Below are 17,721 nucleotides of genomic sequence, written 5' to 3' on the forward strand. Positions count from 1 at the left end.
TTCTGTTACGCTTGTCTCCACATGCTTTCTTGTATCATTCTCATTTGCCCTATCTGCTCCTCAGGCAGATGTGGTATCTTCTCTGGAAGCATAAGATGTTGAAGATGAGTACTCGAGAGCAATGCCAGGTAAGTAATCAGGCAAAGGGTTCCAGGCAGTCAATTCCTGACTGGAAGCTTGATTCCAAGTGCTGACTGATTGCTCTATTTCTCCTTGTCTTGTAGGTAAAAACAAGGCTAAAGAAAAAGACAGGGAAAAAGCATGATATGGGATACTCTTACTTTTGACCCTGATGATATGAGATACTCTTGCTGAGAGTGCCCTCTCGGATGTGAAGAAAAGTTGAGCATTTTTTTTATTTGTAGGTCTGCCTGACTGTGGAGGATAGAGGTCGACATATATAGGAGTCTCCCTAATAACAAGTAGTAGTGTTATTCCTTTACCCTTCTTGGTCATAGCAATGTAGTGGGAGCTGCAAGCTTCACGTGTTTTAACTTTGTCAGAGCACTTTGAAAAAGTGGTCTGTGGTATCTGGAAAGCTGATGTTGCATGTGAAGATTGCAGACAAGCTTTATCTAAAGAAATCTGGTTCTCGAAGTTCGGAGAGCGGTGCCTCTTCGATTTTCGAACAAGCAATCCTATCAGGAATCTGGCTCTCGAGATTCAGAGAACGATGCCTCTTCGATTTTTGAGAAAGCAATCATGTTGAGAGTCTGACTCTTGAGATTCGCAGAGTAGTGTCTCTTTGATTTTTGAGAAAGTAATCCTGTTGAAAGTCTGACTCTCGAGATTCGGAGGGCGGTGCCTGTTCGATTTTTGAGCAAGTAATCCTGTTGGGAGTCTGGCTCTCGAGATTCGGAGAGCGGTGCCTTTTCGATTTTTGAGAAAGCAATCATGTTGGGAGTCTGACTCTTGAGATTCGGAAAGCAATGTCTCTTCGATTTTTGAGAAAGTAATCCTGTTGGGAGTTTGGCTCTCGAGATTTGGAGGGCGGTGCCTCTTCGATTTTTGAGCAAGCAATCTTGTTAGGAATGTTTTCTCGAATGTGAGTAAAGGTTGGGTATTTTTGCCAGTCTGCCTTGCCACGGAGCACGGAGGTTGACACACATTGGGACTTTCTAGTTATCAAGCAGTGGTGTTGTTCCTTTACCCTTATGGGTAATAGTAGGGTAGCTGGACCTTCAAAATTTATGTGTCTAAACTTTGTCAGAGATCTTTGGCAAAGTTATCTGTGGTACCCGAGGAGCTGATGTTGCGTGTGGAAACTGATGCCTCTTCGATTTTTGAACGAGCGGCCCTATTGCTCTTTCTTTTATAAGGGCGCCAATTATGTGCAAGAAGTACATTCAGAGAGTTATTGTTTATAGGAATTTTCCCATTACTTCATAGATTTATTGCGCCTCATTTCTCCTTCATCATTTCTGAGAATGTCTGGCCCATCCGATCGTCATTTTGACTTGAACTTTGGTGAACAGGCAGTCATGCCTTCTCAAGACAACATATGGCGCCCATCCTTTTTATCCTTTACTGGTCATCTTACCGTTGGGGACTCTGTGATGAAGAATGATATGACCGCTGCGATGGTAGCCAGAAACCTTCTCATTCCCAAAGATAACAGACTACTTTCCAAACGGTCTGATGAGTTGGCTGTTAAGGATTCTCTGGCTCTCAATGTTTAGTGTGCAGGTTCTGTGTCTAATATGGCCCAACGCCTATTTGCTCGAACCCGCCAAGTTGAATCATTGGCAGCTGAAGTGATAAGTCTCAAACAGGATATCAGAGGGCTCAAGCATGAGAATAAACAGTTACACATGCTCGCCCATGACTATACTACAAACATGAAGAGGAAGCTCGACCAGCTGCAGGAATCTGATGGTCAGATTTTACTTGATCATCAGAGGTTTGTGGGTTTGTTCCAAAGGCATTTATTGCCTTCGTTTTCTGGGGCTGTACCGCGTAATTAAGCTCCAAATGATCAACCTTCGGTGCCTCCTCATTCTGCGGTTTTGCCTAGTACTGAGGCTCCGAATAATCACCTTCTGGTGCCTCCTCTTTCTGGGGCTCTGCCGATTGCTGAGACTTCTCCTGAGGAACCTTTGTGAAGGCTCCCTCTTGTTTGTTTATTTTGATTCATGTATATGTACATATTTGTAACTTATCGGAGATATCAATATACAAGTTTTGCTTCATTTCAACGTATTGTGTTAAATACACCAAGGCCTTCTTCACTAAGTTCTTTGAATTTTTCCTTTTGTTGAATCTTGTGTGTTGAAACTTTGTGAGTGAAGCATGTAGGTTGAGGTAGTGCTTCCTTAATTTCCTGAGTGAGGAAAACTTCTCGGTTGGAGACTTGAAAAAATCCAAGTCACTGAGTGGTCGTGAAACTTCCGAGTATCTAGGTGCAGTAGCATATGGTAAGAGTCCCCCAAGTCTCCAATCGAGGGAATTGACGAAGGAGGTGTCTTGCTAGTAGCCAAGTTTCCAAAGTAACAAAACTTCACCATTTTCCTTTCTAAATGGTAGCCCAAAACTCCTCCTTCATATATATTTGTTATGAAAGTTGTTAGGACCAAAGAAGATGAGGCCTAGGCATATTTTTTTTTTTTTTAATTTTCGAATTTTCGAATTTCTGAATTTTCAAATTTTTGAATTTTTGAATTTTTGAATTTCCGAAAAAAAAAAAATTATATATATATAAAGCTTTATAGGTGAAGCTTTGAGGTTGAAGCTTTGTTGGGTGCCATGAATTGATTTTGCTTCACACTATCTTGATCAAGATAGTGTGAAGCTTTTGTGTTGAAGCTTTGTGGGTGAAGCTTTGTGGGTGAAGCTTTGTGGGTGAAACTTTTGTGGGTGAAGCTTTTGTGGGTGAAGCTTTTGTGGTGGGTGAAGCTTTTGTGGTGGGGGAAGTTTTTGTGGGTGAAGCTTTTGTGGTGGGGGAAGCTTTTGTAGGTGAAGCTTTTATGGGTGAAGCTTTTGTGGTGGGGGGAAGCTTTTATGGGTGAAGCTTTTGTGGTGGGTGAAGCTTTTGTGGGTGAAGCTTTTATGGGTGAAGCTTTTGTGGTGGGTGAAGCTTTTGTGGGTGAAGCTTTTGTGGTAGGTGAAGCTTTTGTGGGTGAAGCTTTTATGGGTAAAGCTTTTATAGGTGAAGCTATTATGGGTGAAGCTTTTGTAGGTGAAGCTTTTGTGGTGGTGAAGCTTTTATGGGTGAAGCTTTTGTAGGTGAAGCTATTGTGGGTGAAGCTTTTGTAGGTGAAGCTTTGGAGTTGAAGCTTTGTAGGTGAAGCTTTAGAGTTGAAGCTTTGTAGGTGAAGCTTTGGAGTTGAAGCTTTTGTTGGGTACCATGAATTGATTTTGCTTCACACTATCTTGATCAAGATAGTGTGAAGCTTTTGAGAATTTGTAGTTGTCCTCCATTGATGAAGCTTTTGTTGGTGAAGCTTTTGTTCGTGAAGCTTTTGTTAGTGAAGCTTTTGTTGGTGAAGCTTTTGTGGTGAAGCTTTGTTGGGTACCACGAATTGATTTGGCATCACACTATCTTGATCAAGATAGTGTGAAGCTTTTGAGAATTTGTAGTTGTCCTCCATTGATAAAGCTTTGTTGAATTTCCCTTTTTTTTTTTTAGGAAACTAGAAATTTGAAAATGTGGGAGAGACAACATATACAATTTTTCCTTCCACACTGTTGAGTAAGAGATTGTGATGCAAGCCATACCTTGTAGTAGTCGAAGGTTTGGATGAACCATATAAATTGAATTTGCTTCGAATAGTCTTGAATTTGCCTCAAAGGTTTAAGAATTGTAGTTGCCCTCCATTGATGAAGCTTTTGTTGTCACCATAAATTGGTTTTGCTTCACACTGTCTTGATCAAGAGTGTGTGAAGCTTTTGAGAATTGTGGTTGCCCTTCATTGATGAAGCTTTTGTTGGCACCATAAATTGGTTTTGCTTCACACTGTCTTGATCAAGAGTGTGTGAAGCTTTTGAGAATTGTGGTTGCCCTCTATTGATGAAGCTCTTGTTGGCACTATAAATTGGTTTTGCTTCACATTGTCTTGATTAAGAATGTGTGAAGGTTTTAAGAATTATGGTTGAACTTCTTTGATGAAGCTTTTGTTGGCACTATAAATTGGTTTTGCTTCACACTGTCTTGATTAAGAGTGTGAAGCTTTCTACGAGTTGTAGTGTTTGCATTGTTACAAAGGGAAAATGTCTGAAGCAGATGCATGAGGGCTGAATAGCTTGATCTTCGTATGCCATGCACTGAAGTTGTTGTTGGCTTGCAATAAGACTTTGTTGGTGACTAAAACTCTTGTTGGGCATAAGTGCTCCCCTAATTGAGTTGTCAAGCTTGAGGGTTTTTTATTATTTGTGAATGCTAGGAGTTCACATGTACAAGTTATACCACTCGTATTTTGGTAGGTGGAATGAATGATGAGCTGCTTTCATCACTTAGTTGGTGGTACGAAGGTCAGTTCCTTCATCACCTTTCTTCACATTTCATCACCTGGTTGGTGGCACGAGGATGAGTTCCTCCTTCACCTGGTTGGTGGCATGAATGGCAAGTTGCCAAATGATATTAGATAGCGGGTTGTACATTTCATCACCTGGTTTGTGGCATGAAGGAGAGTACGGATTGTACATTTCATCACTTGGTTGGTGGCATGAAGATGAGTTCCTTCTTTACCTGGTTGGTGGCATGAGTGGCAAGTTGCCAAATGATATTAGAGTACTGGTTGTACATTTCATCACCTGGTTGGTGGCATGAAGGAGAGTACGGGTTGTACATTTCACACCTGGTTGGTGGCATGAAGATGAGTTCATTCTGCACCTGGTTGGTGGCATGAGTGGCAAGTTGCCAAATGATATTAGAGTACTGATTGTACATTTCATCATCTGATTGGTGGCATGAAGGAGAGTACGGGTTGTACATTTCATCACCTGATTAGTGGCACGAAGATGAGTTCCTTCTTCACCTGGTTGGTGGGATGAGTGGCAAGTTACCAAATGATATTAGAGTACGGGTTGTACATTTCATCACCTGGTTGGTGGCATGAAGATGAGTTCTTTCTTCACCTGGCTGGTGGCATGAGTAGCAAGTTGCCAAATGATATTAGAGTATAGGTTGTACATTTCATCACCTGGTTAGTGGCATGAAGGAGAGTACGGGTTGTACATTTCATCACCTGGTTGGTGGCATGAAGATGAGTTCCTTCTTCACATTTCATCACCTAGTTAGTGAGAATAAGGGCAAGGTGTCGAGGCATATTGTAGCAAGTGTCGAAGACACAAAGTATGTTGAACCCTTTGGAAGCACAGTTGGCTTATGTATGGATGTGTTGGAATGTATGATGTTTATGTATGAATGTGTTGGAATGTATGATGTTTATGTATGAATGTGTTGGAATGTATAATGTTTATGTTGATTGATATGAGTGATGCTTATGAATGTTTTGCTATGCATGAAGGGATCCATGCTTTTGATATGTAAACCATGTTGGTTGTAACACTTAGTATCACATACTTTGTGTCAAAGTACGCATGTTGAAGCTCTGAGTTCGAGTATAAGGGTAGGTCAGCATAGACCAAGTGTTCCAGAGCTAGGAACGCAAAAGACTCAAAAGAAGTTTTTTGAATTCCATCTTCTTTCAATATTTACCGAATGGCTTGTGTGACAAAAGATCTCAAGCGGTTGAGAGTCAAAACATTTGTAATGTGTATGCCTTCTTATAATAGCATTTCCTTCAATACCTAGTCCTCCACTTTGAAAGAGTGAGGCTTGGCCCCATAGTCATAATAGTCAACGGTACGTTCACCCCTGGTTGTCTTGATACGAACTTTTATCCCTCTTGTTGTAATGGGCTTGCTGAGAGTAAAAATCCTTCCTCTTACCAAAAGACAGATACGTTTGGTGACTTAGCGAGTAGCTAAATGAGGCAAGAGATGATGCAATAGGTGTTTGAATGGCCAATATCTTCTCACTTAGTAGAACTTGACTTCCACTTCCCATTTGTTGATAGGGGTTAACCATATGAGGGTTCCCTTGGTATGTCCTTACTTCGGCAGAGGCGTAGTTGTAAGCATGTGCCATCATCTTAGAGTAAGTTTTCCAAGTGTTGGCATTGATCATGTACTTGAAGAAACAATCACGTAGGCCTGCCGTGAAGACCTTGAAAGTGGTCTTGTCATCTGCCTCAGCGCAGCGAGAATACTCATGGTTGAAGCGACTAACATACTCTCGTAGTGACTCGTCCGGCTTCCAGCGAATAGTGTTCAAGTCATCTGCAAAATGCAAGTGATCGGTCTGGAAGATGTGTTGAGAAACAAACAGTTTCTTCAATTCCTCAAATGAGTCTACTGTCTTAGGTGGAAGCCGGCAATACCAGTTTAGAGCTCCGTCAGAGAGGGTGAAGGGGAAGAGAAGACATCGCTCTTTATCGGTGTGTATCTAATATGTCATGGTGGAATTAATGAGGTTAAGGTGTTCAATTGGGTCATCCCTTCCAGTATAGAGTTGTAAACCAAGTTTTTGTTTTGTCTTCGCTTGAATAGGGGTGTCGAGGATCCTTCTTGTGAGAGGGCTAGGCCTGGGTTGGTTCTAGTCAGGTATCTCGGCCTGACGTTCGGCCTTCAACTTGTTTACTTCCTCAAGGAGTTGTAGGACAAGGGGGTCCTAAGTGGAGTCATGTACCACTGGAATTTTCTTTCGTAAGTCTCCATCGCCTCTTGGAAGTAGCAAAGTTTGAGCAAAGGCGTGTGGTTTTTTTATTGGACTCGCCATACTGACTTCTAGGGCGAGTCTGTTGAAATACCTCAGAGTCCCATGTACCTTCATGTTCCTCTAGGACCTGTCGTTCTTTCCCTAGATTGACAGCTGGCCTGGGTCGTGGGAGGGGACCAAGTCTTTCAGAAACCCTTGGGTCATTGATCTTCGAGCATATGTGGAAGGGATTCTCTCGACGTTGCTTTAGGAAATCTCAGCAGTCACGATAAACGACTTTCGATCCTTCTACCCCTTCTGCAATGAGGTGTCTTCCTCCACTTCTTATACTTCGAGTCAAAGCATCTGGTTGAGAGAAGTCTCATGTTGATCAATGTTTTGATGATTAGCTCGCTCCTTATCAAGGATACCCATATCGAAGGGATGTGACATTCCTTGTTGGAGGGCACCTAAATAATGGTTGATGTCTACAGGGGCAATGAGCTCGCGTGTTTGAGTACGCCTAGTTTCATGGAGCGTCTCAAAGAGCTTCTCATACTGCTCCTAGAGGACCTCATTCTTCATTGCTATCTTATTGTTCTGAGCTTCTAGCTCATCGACTTTAGCTTGAAGAGCAACCCTCTTTCCTTCCTTTTTTCGTTGCTTCACACTAAGTGCAAGAGGGGTGTCATTTTGTGTGCTGTGGCTTCCTTCGCTCCCCATGTTGGAAAAGGGATGCCTGGTTAAAAGAAAGTGTACGAATGGTGGAAACCAGCTTGGCAAAGCTAAAGAGAGTGGGAATAAGTGTCGATCCCACAAACGGCGCCAAATGTTGATGCACAAAATCAGCGAGGACTTTAGTACAACAGAAAGTGTTAAGTTTGTGACCTTCGTTAGATTGCTCCGGTCACTAGTGTGGATAAGTAAGTAAATGGATAGGGACAAGGAAACAAACACAAGATGTACGTGGTTCACCCAGATTGGCTACGTCCACGGAGTAGAGGAGTTCTCATTAATTGTGAAGGGTTTACACAAGTACATAGGTTCAAGCTCTCCTTTAGTGAATACCAGTGAATAATTTAGTACAAATGACATTCGAAAATATTGTGAGGGAATGATCTCTATTCATAGAAGAGAGTTTCTAGTTTTATTCTGACATTAACACGTGTCGTGTTGTGATTGGCTTCTGATATTGACACGTGTCGCGCTATGATTGGTTTCTGATATCAACACGTGTCGCGCTGTGATTGGCCTCTTGGTTGGAGAGAAACTCTTATGGGTCCTTGATGGTATAATGTTGACCGATGCTCAGTAGTTTCGGGATTGGTCAAGTATGGTACAAACAAGGTTTATGGATTATAGTGTTGGAATTCGAAGCTGACCCTTTCATGGAAGTTGTAAAGCTTGTCACTATGAGTGATTGTATATTTTTTTACATTTTTTTACACTTCTACTATAATAATTATTAATTTTATTAATTTTGCCCTCAAATAAAAAACATTATTCACGAGGGTTTGGAGGATTTTAAAAATCTAAATAATGTAAGTGTAACCATTATCTACTCGTGGGGGAATAATGAAGAATCACGAGTGTTTATATATTCTTTCACATTTTTCATACTTGTATGTATGTCTTCTTAGTTCTTGCCTAAACAAATACTATACTAGTTTATTTTAATTTTGGACAACAACATGTTAAATAAAATTTATTCTAGTTATGATAATAAGGAACTCTCATAATAAAAATAAATAATGACTAAAACTTTTTTTTTTTAAACTTATATAGAATAATAATACAAAACTATATATTTAATATAGAATATATTGTATCTATTAATATGGTTATTGTATTTTATAATAAATTTTTTAGTAATTAAACTTTAAAATTATCAAAATAATTTTTTTCTTAATGGGTCGAAACGGGTTACCCACGTGTTACCCGCGTGTATACCCGTTAAGAACCTGTTATTAACAGGTTCTTAACGGGTCACCCAATAATGATCCGATTAGTTATCATGTTGATCCGAAATCCGTTATTTTCGTGTCGTATCACTGTGTCGCATCAGAAACTGCCGGGTTGTACTAGCCTACTAGCCCTAGTATTTTATTATATATATGAAAGAGTCTGGGTGGATTCAATCAAGATTTGTGAGTAAAGATTGTTTTATATATGCAAAGGATTTTATGATATGTTTTATGACTAAGATTGATTGATTTATAATCATATATGTTGTATTATTATCATTCACACGAGCTTCGTAGCTTATTCGAATTTTTGCTTTGCGAGGTGCACCGTTTCCATGATTAATTGGAGGGTACATGTAGTTGTTAGAGATATAGGATATCAAGGGTGCAGCTGGTGTGTGCAGTGTGGTCGAGAATAAGGTTTGTTACCTTTTATTGTAATTTCGTTTCCACTTATTATTTGTTATGTAGTTCTAATAAACTCTATGTAATTATCGTACTGTCACGTTCTGCTGCCATATATCGATCATAGGCGTCTTTGGAAATCGAGGCGCGACAATGTACCTCATACGTAATGTTGACGTGACAAGATGACTGGGAAATGATTCTGTAATCAAGGTTAAGGTAAAGAGAAGTGCATGTCATATGACATGTTAACATAATATTTTTTATGTAATGGTTCCGACAATGTTCGTATCTGTATTGAGATGCGCCTCGTGAAATTGAAAGCTAGTGAGTACTATTTACAAACAACTAGTTACTATTATGTATAGTGTTGTGACAGACGAGAGTAAAAGGCCGTACCCTTCCTATCTGTCAAATACGTGACCCATTGGATTGTATAACTTTGGAGAAAGGGGACCACAAGTTTTGATGTTCTAGACGTACTTATTTTTGTAAGGATTAAAGGTGAAAAAAATACAAGAGTAATTCTTTTGTTTGAGGTTACAAAACATTTTTAATTTTGTCTATTGATTCTTCTTTAGCTTATTAATTCAATTCGAATAGTTAGAAACAGAGGAAAAAACGTCAGAAGTCAAAAAGGGAGTGCAAAAATCACCACCAGAAATAAAAACTCCAAGGCAAAGCAATGTGGCTGGCTAAAGACTCTACAAGAATGGGGGACCATTAATTATTAATTAGCATATATAGAGATGATGGACCACTGTATTAAGTTAAAGATTAAGAGGAGGTTTACTCTGGTTTCATGCAAAGCCCAGCTGTTAACGTATAGGGAGGATTACAAGACCATTTTAAATACTCCATCATGCAGGTTCAGCACACTCTAGAGAGAGAGAGAGAGAGCTAAGCTCTTTGACCTCGTGTTTGTTTAATTACTTACAGTTGGATACATACACTGTCATTTGTAAGACCCAGGCCAGACACTCAGACAGTATAATAGATAGGCTTGGTGGATTGAATTTGAATCATCATCTTCTGCAAGTGATTGGTTTCTCTAGGTCGTAAAGACAAGATACTTTTAGTGCTTCATAACAGAACTTTTGTTATATATTCTAACAAAAAAAAACTGTGAAGATTGTGAAGCAATATTACACGTCAGAAATCTATTAAACCTAAGGTCACTTACTTAAAAAATGCTTATAATTAGAAGTGATTCCTACAAAAACGCTCTCTAACCAGCCTATTTATTAGCATTACAATAGAAATATTTGAGGGCGGAGAAAAATTAGGCAAAAACGGGTAACAAATAGGCCGGGTGAGACCCAGACTAGAGTGTCTCCCCTGCCTGCAGTCTAGCATGAGCATTTTCATCGGGCCGTGATTATAGGATTACTTAAAAGGTGGAGTGTTAATTAATCTCTGCATGCAGTATTTCAAGTTTCAACTAGATCTTCTGCTATATATCTTTTCGGATGCTGCACTCCGACGCCTTCAAATTAATTCCACCCACATTTACCAACAAGGAAAGCTTGGCTCCTTAAACGAGTTCATCTTTAAGATAATTTGTAACTAATTCATAAAATTTTGTGTTTGTAATTGGAATCGTTCATGTGATAAACCACTCTGTAAAAAATTAATTTAAAATAAGGTTGTTTAGTTAGTCAATTGTAGTAAATAGATAGAAGGTTCACGATGCTTTTACCGTATTCGACCAGTTGTTTTTATACAGTTTGATGCCTAAACGATATCATATTTATAAATCATTACAAAGTATTTTATAATATAAACAACTATGATCATAAGCATGAAATTCTATGAATTGGTAACAAAGTATCTTGAGAAAGAACTCCTCATTTATCGAGTTGTACAAACATAGCGTTTTCTAATTAGTTCTTTTTTTGGACGAGATTCCAATTAGTTCAAGTATCCTATCATTGCATTGCTTGTAATGAAGTAAGACAACTCACCTAGGTGTTGTACATAATATATTAGATTTCTATTGTTTTCGAGAAAAAAATATATTAATTCAAAGAGAAACTTCGGTAACACTAAATACTTCTAAAATCGTATTTTACATATGCATGCATGTATGTTTTTTTAAGTTTTACTCGGCGATTACGAGGAAACACTCAAGTGGTTGTAATTCTTCTCCTTTTTTTACTAACATTGTTGCACGCACAATGTGTGTTAATATTATTTGAGATGGTGGACTTCTAGAACGTGGATTTTTTTTTTTTTTTTTTTTTTAGTTTTAACCAATTCATTTTGGGATGTGATATCTACACATCATATTTTACTTCTCACACATCTTTTTATTTTTCGGCCGTTAGATCGGATGAATCGAAGAAGATCAATGAACATAAATTATCAAGAGGTGTGTGAGAAGTAGAATGGGGTGTGTGGATAGCACACCCCATTCATTTTTTCTATAAATTAAAAAGAAATTAGTCATTTTGTTGTTTGACATAATTACACATGATTTAATAACGTACAATTTTTTTGTTATGTTATGTGTAGAGATTTTGATTGAGAAATAAGGTTTGCTTAATAAATAGTATAAAGAGTGAGAATGTAGGAACAATATGGGGACTAGCACGTATTGATGAAATTTTTTATGTTTGTTTGTGCGATTGGTTTAATCTTGTGTTTTAACTTTGCGTTTATATTATTTCGCCCTTGTTCTTTAGAGGGAACTTAGGACTCAATTTCCTAAAGTATCCAAAATCTAATATTTACTCTAATGCGTCTACTACTAGTATTTTCTGATATCTTTGGGTAAAGGTATACATGTGGGAGTTTATCATGAATATTGTGGAATTATCTTTTGCATAACGTAAGAGCGAGAAGAGTCCAAGAGTGCATGGACTTTATTATTTGGCTGGCTGCCATGTATATAAAAGTTGTCAGATAAAGGGCAGAAAAGTACCTAATTAATTAATCAGATGTGGACAAGCAGCCTTGCAATTTATTTGCAATAGGAATTTTACTTAATTCATTTGCATGTGATTGCTTGGGCATATTGGGCATGCAATATGGAGAAGGGAGTCATTTTGGTTCCAAGGTATAAAATATCGATGATATCGAAAATATCAGTAATTTAAAAACATGAAAATTTCGATGGAAATATCGAGATATTATCGATATCGATTAAAATTGAATAAAAACCACGGAAATTGTAAGAAAAACTTGGAAATTTTTATTGAAACTTTGCAGGATGTTTATTTAGTCAATTATCTATTAGTTTATCACAAAAAATTGGAAGGAAATGCATTGCATGATAGATATAACTTATTTAAGTTGATTATATAGCGAGCTGGCAAACATTGTGAGTGTAGAAAATATGTAGTAATTAATGAAAGAAGTTTAAACACACCATAATCATTTATATATAATGAATTAGTACAATATTTTACACTTTATACATTGCATGGTAAGATACATGAGTGACTTAGCAAGGTCTAAAATATCGATGATATCGGAAATATCGGTAGTCCAAAAAAATATCGGTAGTCTAAAAACACGGAAATTTCGATGAAAATATCGGGATATTATAGATATTTTAGACCATAAGACGCATCATTTAAAGGCGCATGTCTTTTCATTTGAAGTTTGCAGAAGATAAGATCATATTTCAACATAATATTATTTGGAATAATATATATATATATATATATATATATATATATATATATATATATATGGAGTTATCATGTGGAGTTCTGCTACTTGGTAGCCAAACACATATGGAGGGTATAAAATCATAGAGGGTTTGCAACATAGGAAGAACCTTCAACTCAACACACAAGTTAATGTTCTATGATAAACCTTTCACATTTTTGAGAAAAGCACTAACTACTCACTGACAGCCAACGCAAATTCAATCTAGTTAGATAGGTTTGGGTTGGCAATCGACAAACGATGACTGCCTGGTTAGCAAGCGTTTTCTAAAATCAACCAGCCAAAGCGACTACCGGATTAGATGGCGTTGGAGTTGTATAACTAGTTTGGCCTAAAGAGTCTCGGCTGCTTGGTCGTTCAGAAACTAAATTTACATTATCTACGCATCGATCAGCTTGCTAGCTAGACCTACCACTCTCCCCACGTGATCCTTGCAACTTGAAGCTCTTGTACAAATCAACCGATTGGGTTGCACATGCCAATGAATCACCCTTGCTTCTCGTTCCTCATGTAACGACTTCGATCGGTAACCCGACACACGATGTCAGGTCGCTACAACTTCCTGAAATCAATTCCAACTTAAATGGCCTTGATTCTTGAAAACCAAAACTAACAATGATCCAAATTACAACAATTTCCATCGTGGACGAGCTATCTCTCGAAGCAAACACAATCCTTGAAACTTTCAAGTATCTTTATACTCTTGAAGACAACCAGAAAGCATTCAATTTCTTCACCTTGAATGAGACCGCTTGCCTTAACACTTTTTAAGTGAGGAGGTGCTCTACTCACACACCTTAATACCAACTAGAATATATAAATTATTTATTTTATATAAGGATTTTTTTTTTAATTTCTTCATATAGCTCAACATGTTCCCTTCATTTTGTCTAACACTTATCAACTATAAACACTACATAGTCGAGTGAAATGAGGTGAATGGACTTGAAAAATAGGTCTTATTTTTGTCCATATCATTATTTGATGGAAAGACATACGAAACTGGACGTATACGTCTGATTGTAAGACGAATTGAACCTTGGGTGGTTTTTTTTTTTTTAATTTTTTTTTAGTAAAGAAACTTTGGGTGGTTAATCGTAAAGTTATTTAGTTTGTGATTGGACAAATTTGGAAAACTTCATATGTCATTTGTGAAACTTTCCTTTCAAATTAATGTAAACCACACATAATTAACTAATATACGCATTTTAGGGCCTCTTAAAATATGGTTCTTCTCTTGCCCTGCCAAAAAGACAATCGCACAATCCGTTGTATTTTACATTCATTATGTATTACAATGTTTGATTAATTTAAAATACTGGTACAATATCATGCATAAACTTTTTACAAGAGTTGATAGATATTATTCGAACTTGACATACATTGCCTCTCAACCGTCAAGTACTATCAGTACGTGGTGTGAAAGGTGTGGCTAATGTTCATGGGGAGGGCCATGCCATTGCATTATTGCTAGGTCCACATGGAAACAAGTTAGATTCAGAAGAGTCTCATCGATCTGACAAAGACAAACGATCAGGTGCGAATTCATGTGATTTTGTCTATCTCCATCTGTTTTTGTTTTTGAAGAATATTTGCCATAAAAATAAAAAATCTATAAAGGTAATGTTAGAGCAAACAAATTTTTAAAGGGGCTTTTAGATCTAGGTTAAAAAATATAGATGGTTTTTAAGAGTGGGTCCAATTATCTAATTACATGTTTTTATTTCTTTTATACTCATTTTATATTTTTTTAAATATTAAAAATCAATTAAAATATTCTAATATCATGCATTTTTCAACTTCAAAAAATCTAATTAATATCTTACAACAACAAAAACTAATATACTAACATAAATTATCTACAAAACATTATACCTTAACTCAAGTAACAAATATATGAATATATATTATACATATAAGCGAGATATGAAACCGAACTAAAAGGTAGGAAAAAACATAATATACCTACAAGCAAGACATATTAATTTGTGACACGTTTATTATAAAAAAGAATCTGTCATATAGATACATAAAAATAATTAACCTGTAATATAGGTTGATTATAAAAATTAAAAATAAAATCTATAAACGGGGTTTAAAGCAGGAGGAAGAACAAGGAATAACAAAAAATAAAAAATAAATAATCAAATAGATAATTAGGAAGAAATTTGATTTTTATAATAAATTCTCTCATTGAATAGATAATTATTGATAATAAAATAATTAAATTTAAGGAATTTGACTTATTTTAATAAATTGGACTATTCCTACTATTGGCTAAAAAAATTGGACTTATATCAAGTTTTCCCATTTTTAAATCAAATTTTATAACTAAATGATATAGTTGATGATTGAATCATTATATTAGTAAGTGTTGACTAACGTGCTTATTTTTTATTAATGACAAATTATTTAATTTGTAAATTTGATATAAAAATTCGATCTCCTTAATATTATTCAATCCATAAATATCTTTATATGCTAATGTGACATAGAACTTTTTATAAATTGTGCCTCGAACATAATTCATATGGGTAAACTACACTAATCGTCTTTCTAGTAGTTCCCGTTCCATTGCGTTAGCATCGTTAGTCCACGTTTAATTAATGCAAATTATTTTTAGAGGATAGAATTTTAGTGTGTTTAAAACACGGTACTGTATACCGTGTCATAATATAAGTGGTTAAATATTTAAATAAAAATTTCAACCACTTGTATTATGACACTTGGTGTTTGAAACTGTGTCTCAAGCACATTGAAAATTTTTCCTTTTAGAGTTTAGATTTACAATATATAGAGTCCATCAAATAAATTTACAGATCCAATGATAAATCCTAATGACTATCATGCCTTTATTTTTATTCTTTCAAATTATATATGTTGATGTAATGATGAAATATTTTAGGATCATTTTCCTAGAGTTAATTTAAGCATAGTAATTAATTAAAATTTTGTTCTTGTTTCATATTGGCTTCGAAAAACCTCACCACGCAACAACTAAATAAAAAAATAAACAAAAATGCATTTATTCTCATGACGTTAATATAATGAGTTAAGAGTATGATAGGTTCAAAATTTTCATCATACAAGTTACAACCAAACAAATTCGCGGAATCTCAAAACACGCCGGAAAACAAACTCAACTTACCGGAAATGGTAACCTTACCCATCTGTTTCCAACCAAAATTTAGGGGCCTACTCTGTTGCGTGAAATTTTTGTACTTCTGGAACTAAGATTTGAAAAATGTCATATATTGGAAGTTGGCTTCGCAGCTGCTTCCCGTATTAATATCCACCATCTTATCCAATCACAACTTCTCAAGCTTTGCACATGGCTGACCTCAACTCAAGCCTCAACAAACCGAAATGACCATGTGCCTAACTTTCTCCCATTTAATTTCGTTATTGTGCAGTTAAATAATTAGTTGTTAGGGAAAAAAATTAGAAAAATATTGAGCATTTGCATGACAATGTGAGTTCAAATTTTGTTAGTGGCTAGTCTAACATCTAATCTAATAAAATCTATCGTTTGATAAAAAAAAATATTGGTGGAGATCGAATATGCACCAGAGTATATAGATGTAATTACTTATGCTACTGCAATAAGCGCCATGCAAAATGGGAACTTGGAGAGAGTTTTGTGTGTAGTGTACAAGGTGTTACACTACATTTTATAATATAAATAGACAACAAAATTAGTATGTATTATTTTATAATATAATTTTAGTGTCATTTCACTTATATTATAATGAGAAATATTATGAGGATTCTATCAACAGTGAGACTCTTTATAGACTCTACCATCTCACATTTTAATATCAATTCTTGTGTCATCATTATAAAATATTGTGTTAAAAATATGAAGTGACAGGGAGTTTATAAAAAATTCCACTTTTAATAGAATTATTTTCGTATTCTGATACATGATGTACAACTTTATATTAAAGGTACTTTAAAAAATCTCTCTAGAAGAGTGGACTAAGGTGGCTCCAATCTGTGAGATGCTGGATAACTCCAGACCTATAACCATAGGCATGGGTGAGAGACAACATGCTAGTACGGTAAGAAGAGGAAAGAGGTCAAATAATTTACCTTTTACGGCGATGGAAGGTCAGGGGAATACAAGTAGTGAAGGAAGCAGTCGTGTGGAGTTGAGGACCCAGAAGTTTACACAGCAGCCTAGCAGAGGTTAGAAGAGAAGACAGAGGACATAGGAAGATGACTATGAGTCTACATGGCAATTTAAGGAGGGTCACAACTATTTTAATCGATATGCTCTGGTGGATGATAGTCATGTAGGTATTTCACAGTCACACTTTACAGTCATGCAGATGCATTAAGGAAGCCCGTCCTCTGTGGATATTGACGAGATTCGAGAGGAGCTTGGACAGAATCAGGATGAACTGTTAAATATTAGTGGGGGGATTGAAGGTAATCTGTTGAAGCAGTGTGCGAAGCCCTGTGATATGGAGATAGGTCCATCACCTAAAAAACATAGTAAGAATTTTGAGAGCAGAGAGGAACGCAAACAAAGAATGGCAAGTAAATGGAAGGGTATAAGTATTAGGGAAAGGTGCCTGATGATGGAACGAGCTTTATATGCTGAAGAGGAACTGCTGGAGACTTCGGAAGATTATCAGGAGATGTGGGACTATATGAAGGAAGCATCAAAGGTTGAAAGGGCTAAGCTTCTAGCGCGAAAATGGGGAAAGAGTACTCAAAGTGGTGGCGGCTGGCCTGAAACAGCTGCACGATTGCCATGGCACACTTATTTTGGAACTGCCGTGGTCTTGGGTCGGACACAGTGGTTCGACCTCTATATGGGCTCATTAGAAAATATCGACCCTTTATGATCTTTCTGTCGAAAACTAAAATAAAGGATCATAGAATTGATGGGGTTTGTAGAAGAATGGGTTTTTATGGTGGATTTAATGTACCTCATGTTGGTAGGGCTGGTGGTCTTAATCTCTAGTGGGATGA

The sequence above is a fragment of the Malus sylvestris genome, chromosome 13 (assembly GCF_916048215.2).
Source record: "Malus sylvestris chromosome 13, drMalSylv7.2, whole genome shotgun sequence".
NCBI classification, from domain to species: Eukaryota; Viridiplantae; Streptophyta; class Magnoliopsida; order Rosales; family Rosaceae; genus Malus; species Malus sylvestris.